We start from the raw sequence: 7,282 nt of genomic DNA, 5'->3' as shown, positions 1-7,282 counted from the left end.
CGTGGAGGCGAGTCCAACTATATCTAGTCGGAACTTCTCGACCTCACACACCAGCTCGGGCTCCTTCCCTGCCAGAGAGGTGACATTCCACGTCCCGAGAGCCAGCTTCTGTAGCCGGGGATTGGATTGCCAAGGTCCCCGCCTTCGGCCACCGCCCAGCTCGCACTGCACCCGACCCATATGGCCCTTCCCACAGGTGGTGAGCCCATGGGAAGGGGGACCCACATTACCCTTTCGGGCTGTGCCCGGCCGGGCCCCATGGGTGCAGGTGACCCGCGTCCGGGCAAAGGAAACATGAGTCCATATTGTCTTGGTCATAAGTGGTCTTTGAGCCGTGCTTTGTCTGGTCCCTCACCTAGGACCTGTTTGCCATGGGTGACTCTACTAGGGGCGTGAAGCCCCAGACATCTTAGCTCCTAGGATCATTGGGACACACAAACCCCAGGTCTTTCTCCTCTTTTTTAATTGAAATGGGCTCCTCTTCCTCTTTGATGTGGTGGACCTCTTCGTCCTTCACTTCCTCTTTAATAAGAGGGGGCTCTGGCTCCTGCCCCTCAGTACGAAGATCTTCAGCGATGTCTGCAAGATACAAAAAGACAAGCACGCATCGTTTGCGGAATCTTTTCAGATGTTGGGACTAATGTTGTGTATTATGCAGGGATCTCGTTTTATGTGTGTACCGCATCTCAGATGCACAAAAATTAGCAGTGGCGCATAAAGTACGATCAATCTGCGTCTTCGGACAGGCCTAAACACATTTCACATACTGAGAGAGAACAAGAGCAATGAATAACACAAAATATTGGACAAACAGTATAAAAAATAGGGTAAACACCTGTTATATGCAATATTGCGGGGCCATGTAGCAGGAACAATGACATTGCGCAGGATTACTGCATCTGTATTCCGTGATGAGTTCCAGGGACTCATTGTTTCCATGACATGTCCATCCCAGGACTCACATAGTCTCAAGTATAAAATTGTTTATATTCATAATTAGGGTTAATATGAAAGCAAGATGAGTTTGATATGTTGGAAATAATAAAATTGGGCAGGTAAACACAATGAAAAAGGGTAAAATAATAAAGTTCGTAAAAACACAAGTAACAATAAAGGTAATACAATAGACCCCTGCATATTCCCGGTTAGGCACTTTTGTGACAGTGGCCTCTTGTAAACATAATTTCGGCAACCGTGGCCAAGAAGTACCAAGAACCACCCACCCCCAACATTCCCCGGACCCACGGCTGTGGTGTCCTTGAGCAAGACACCAATACTCCGAACTGCTCCCTGGGCACTTAAAGGTCAGAGGAAAAATATTTTTAAATGTTTCTTGATAGGCGGAACGGTGGCCGACTGGTTAGAGCGTCAGCCTCACAGTTGTGAGGACCCGGGTTCAATCCCCGGCCCCGCCTGTGTGGAGTTTGCATGTTCTCCCCGTGCCTGCGTGGGTTTTCTCCGGGCACTCCGGTTTCCTCCCACATCCCAAAAACATGCATTATTTGGAGACTCTAAATTGCCCATAGGTGTGAATGTGAGTGCGGATGGTTGTTTGTTTCTATGTGCCCTGCGATTGGATGGCAACCAGTTCAGGGTGTACCCCGCCTCCTGCCCGATGACAGCTGGGATAGGCTCCAGCACGCCCGCAACCCAAGTGAGGAGAAGCGGCTCAGAAAATGGATGGATGGATGGATGTTTCTTGATAACTCTAGAAACCCTTTCCAAACGATGCACTAGGCAGTTGCAAAAAAAGACCCATGCAGTACTTTTCAGTACTGTTGTCTGTGCTTTTGCCTGTATGACAAGCCAACAGACACACGGCAAAGACTTTCTGTGCGGCGTGTTATAACGCAACTTGAACGAGGGGCACACAATATATAGGAATACTGCATCCTATGTAAACGCTTGTGACGTGTCACTGAAACATATATGAATATATAAAAGGTATTGTCGTGCTCAAAAATATTGGCAGCGTTGGGGTGGCATTATTTCAAGCCATGGGTGTCTAAAAAGACATGCTTTTGACATAGCGTCACATGGAGCAAGTGGCCACTCTCTTTTTCTGTTGTACAGCTGCTACTTGGCTGCTCGTCGTCGTCACTGTCTGATCGGCTTAAACATGTACGCTTTGACGATGCCAAGTACAGTTGGGTGCTCCTGGACGTCAAAATCCTTCTCCTCCACAAAGGCCAACACGTTGCTCGTCATTGCGTATAGTGTGTTTGGCAATTGTAACGTCACTTCTGGTAGCCCTTGGGGTGGATAGAGTAACCACACCCCGGTGTCTTGAGCATCGGGTATGTTCGGGGAGGACTCAATATGCGTCATAAAACCCTTGTTTTTAGCTAAACTATGGTTGAAAACTTGCTGTTACGTGCATGTATTACATAACATATAAACAATGCAAATATTAATTTTAACTGACCTCATAACATCTGGCCTTTAAGTTACCCTGTGCTCTAGCGTGTGCCACGAACAAGTGTGTATGTTTGCTGTATCCACACGTGATGGGTAAAATGCAGAGGAATTTTTTTTTTTTATATGGTCACGATTAATAAAGATTATGATTCAGATTTTTTTTTTGGTGGGGGTTTAATCCTTGGTCACTCACGGAAAGACTTGCCGATTCTTATTTTTCAGTTACGTGGCAAGAAATGTTCAGTGTTTTTTCAAAATATTTTCATGTCAAAATACAAAATGCGGTCTGTATACAATATGGAGCCTCTCTTAACCAAACTTCCAATGAAAGTCAGAAGGCTCTTTTCTGTGTGTTTGGTGCGGGAGCAGAAGTAAATACAAACACAGAAAAATTATTTTACAAAGCCTCACCGCATTCCTCCCAACATCATTCTTTCAAACGTTTGTGAGGGAGACTATACATGATCACTGCATTTGTTTATAGCTTGTATTCAACTTGTGCTTTGATGGAATATCACATAATGTAAATATGTAACTATATCACATTGTACAGTTTACTTTGCTTGTATTTGCTTTGGTTTACTCACTTTCAATCAGCCCCTGTGCATAATTTCAACTGACAAAATATTGACACCTTGTTCCTTTTGCTTACATTTTTGTTTAATTTATTCAATACCATGTCTTGGCACTTGTGTGATCTATTTTACTATCAAGTAATGACAGTTTTATTTAAAGAATGACAGGTTAGAAGAATATCAAGTTTCGTAATATGTTAACCGAGTTACTCAAGTAGAGTTCCAAGTCAACGAAAACCTGATGCTCCAAGTGAAATTATGATGTGGCTTCTCGCATAGATTCAGCCTGCATAATTTTACTTGGAGTGGGTTGCTGTCAGCAGCCTCAACAGCGTACAACATTTACGTCATAAATCTTGGGGTGTATCCCATCCATCCACCCATCCATTTTCTGAGTCGGTTCTCCTCACTAGGGTCGCGGGCGTGCTGGAGCCTATCCCAGCTATCATCGGGCAGGAGGCGGGCTACACCCTGAACTGGTTGCCAGCCAATCGCAGGTCACATACAAACAAACAACCATTCGCACTCAAATTCACACCTCCGGGCAATTTAGAGTTGTCAATTAACCTACAATGTATGTTTTTGGGATGTGGGAGGAAACCGGAGTGCCCGGAGAAAACCCACGCAGGCACGGGGAGAACATGCAAACTCCACACAGGCCGGGCCGGGGATTGAACCCCGGTCCTCAGAACTGTGAGGCAGACGGCCACCGGGCAGATTGTTAACCTGACATGCGCAAATAAATTGTGCAGTGCAGAACAATGGTTCAATCGATCTCAGTGGTTAAAACTCAAAACATTTGGGGTAAAAAGTAAGACTGTAGGGCTGGACGATATGACAAAAAAAAGCACTTACTGCTTTAAGAGCACAAGTGAGTGCTTATTTTTGAGTAATCTTGCTGACAAATTAGCACATTCATCTTGGTGGGTGTCAACATGTCGGATTACCTTGAAAAACTACTCAAGCCAGAAAACAGAAGCTTCCAAAAAAACACAATGTACAAACACAATTAAACAGTTTGTACATTTGAAGTGATCTCAGCAACGGCACCATGTACGCATATCAAGTTGATCTTGTCCGTATGACTGCCCCAACAATAAGCACTTACTGTTGTTCAAAGTCAAGGCAATGCCCAAGTTAGGTCAATGAAACAGACTTTTCTGGAAGGTCTTCCTTTTCTTGAATATTCCTGATTTGTCAACCTCATGACAAACTCCACTGGGGGGTGAGTTACGACAATTTCTCAATGGCCAGGACCAGATCTTGGCACAGCAACACGACCCCAACAAGTAGCACTTACTGCTTTAAGAACACCAGTCAGTGCTTATGTTTGAGTAATGTTGCTGACAAATTCGCCAATTCATCTTTGTTGCTGTCAAACACGACTGCACAGAAAAACGAAAGATCCTTTGAAACATGCCATTAAACACAACCCCAACAAAAAGCACTTACTGCAAGAAAAATTCAAGTCAGTGCGTTTGTTTGGGCTGTGTTCATGACAAATCTATAGTGAGAAAAGAATGCGACCACAAATAGATGCTGAAAATCTCATGCTGGAGGCAACTCAAAAGAGAAAAGCACGTAGAACAGTAAAATGATCAACGATTCTCTTTGAGGTGATCATAATTTGAGATCATTGACATTTACCAAACATAGAATGAAAGCCATAAGAACTACCCCAACAAGTAGCACTGACTGCTTTAAGAACACAAGTCAGTGCTTATGTTTGAGTAATCTTGCTGATAAATTAGCCTATTCATCTTGGTTGCTGCAGCACGGTGGGAGACTGGTTCGAGCGTCAGCCTCACAGTTCTGTGGACCCGGGTTCAATCACCGGCCCCGCCTGTCACGTACGTGGTTAGGGCGAAGGCGAGTAATGCAAGGCAAGAACATGGTGGACCCAATTGCAGGGAAGCAGGGAGGCAAGGCAGGAGTGCGGGAGTCTCAAAAAAAACAATATTTAATCTTCAAAAAGGGAAAACTGAACAAAGTCCCACAACAGATACCAATCAAATCAAAGTAACAAAGAAACAGTTGAATATCTAAAACTGGAAACAAACTATGACCTGTGAGTAAGACATTGAATAGATAGGGAAAATGACACCTGACAATGACATAACACAATGATAAAGACAACTGGCGACTATGACATGGCAAGACATGTGACAACGACAATGAACCGACAAGAAGTGAAAGGACAGGGAACTAAATACAAACAAATTGACGAGACACCTGGACAAGACACGAGTGGCTGGAGAGAGCTGATTGGTCGACACAAAGTAGACGAGAACAGGTGGACACAACAACCTAATGAGCACACGACAAACATGGAACACAGGAAAACATGGAACAAAACTAAACACAACCCAAACCAAAACACAGACCATGACAGCAATGACGAGCAACGTGTTGGCCTATGTGGAGGAGGAGGATTTTGACGTCCAGGAGCACCCAACTGTACTTGGCATCGTCAAAGCGTACATGTTTAAGCCGATCAGACAGTGACGACGACGAGCAGCCAAGTAGCAGCTGTACAACAGAAAAAGAGAGTGGCCACTTGCTCCATGTGACGCTATGTCAAAAGCATGTCTTTTTAGACACCCATGGCTTGAAATAATGCCACCCCAACGGTGCCAATATTTTTGAGCACGACAATACCTATTATATATTCATATATGTTTCAGTGACACGTCACAAGCGTTTACATAGGATACAGTATTCCTATATATTGGGTGCCCCTCGTTCAAGTTGCGTTATAACACGCCGCACAGAAAGTCTTTGCCGTGTGTCTGTTGGCTTGTCATACAGGCAAAAGCACAGACAACAGTACTGAAAAGTACTGCATGGGTCTTTTTTTGCAACTGCCTAGTGCATAGTTTGGAAAGGGTTTCTAGAGTTATCAAGAAACATTTAAAAATATTTTTCCTCTGACCTTTAAGTGCCCGGGGAGCAGTTCGGAGTATTGGTGTCATGCTCAAGGACACCACAGCTGTGGGTCCGGGGAATGTTGGGGGTGTGTTGTTCTTGGTACTTCTTGGCCACGTTTGCCGAAATTATCTTGACAAATGTTACAAAAGTGCCAAACCGGGAATATGCAGGGGTCCATTGTATTACCTTTATTGTTACTTGTGTTTTTACGAACTTTATTATTTTACACTTTTTCACATTGTTGTTGTTGTTGTTTACCTGCCCAATTTTATCATTTCCAACATCTCAAACTCATCTTGCTTTCATATTGACCTTAATTGTAAATATAAAAAATTTTATACTTGAGACTATGTGAGTCCTGGGATGGACGTCATGGAAACAATGAGTCCCTGGAACTCAGATGCAGTAAACCTGCGCTATATCACGGTTCCTGCTACACGGTCCCGCAATATTGCAGTTTTATAACAGGTGTTACCCTATTTTTTATACTTTGTCTCATATTTTTGTGTTATTCATTGCTCTTGTTCTCTCTCAGTATATTAAATGTGTTTCGGCTTGTCTGAAGACGCAGATTGATCGTACTATGCGCCACTGCTAATTTTTGTGCATCTGAGACGCGGTACGCACATTAAACGTGATCCCTGCATGTAAGCCTATCTCCTGCATCCTCCTCTCGAACACCAACTGCCCTCGTCTTCCCTCACGACATCCATCAACCTTCTCTTTGGTCTTCCTCTAACTCTCTTGCCTGGCAGCTCCATCCTCATCATCCTTCTACCAATATACTCACTATTTCTCCTCTGGACGTGTCCAAACCATCGAAGTCTGCTCTCTCTAACTTTGTCTCCAAAACATCGAATCTTGGCTGTCCCTCTGATGAGCTCATTTCTAATTTTATCCAACCGAGTCACACCGAGAGCGAACCTCAACATCTTCATTTCCGCCACCTCCAGGTCTGCTTCCTGTTGTCTCTTCAGTGCCACTGTCTCTAATCCGTACATCATGGCTGGCCTCACCACTGTTTTATAAACTTTGCCCTTCATCCTAGCATAGACTCTTCTCTCACATAACACACCTGACACCTTCCTCCACCCGATCCAACCTGCTTCACTTCCTGACCACACTCCCCATTGCACTGGATGGTTGACCCCAAGTATTTAAAGTCCTCCACCCTTGCTATCTCTTCTCCCTGTAGCCTCACTCTTCCCCCACCACCCCTCTCATTCATGCACGTATATTCTGTCTTACTTCGGCTAATCTTCATTCCTCTTCTTTCCAGTGCATGCTTCCATCATTCTAACTGTTCCTCCAGCTGCTCCCTGCTTTCATTGCAGATCACAATGTCATCTGCAAACATCATG

This window comes from Phyllopteryx taeniolatus, unplaced genomic scaffold, assembly GCF_024500385.1.
Source record: "Phyllopteryx taeniolatus isolate TA_2022b unplaced genomic scaffold, UOR_Ptae_1.2 contig_53, whole genome shotgun sequence".
Lineage (NCBI taxonomy): Eukaryota > Metazoa > Chordata > Actinopteri > Syngnathiformes > Syngnathidae > Phyllopteryx > Phyllopteryx taeniolatus.
Note: the sequence above shows the minus strand (reverse complement) of the source record.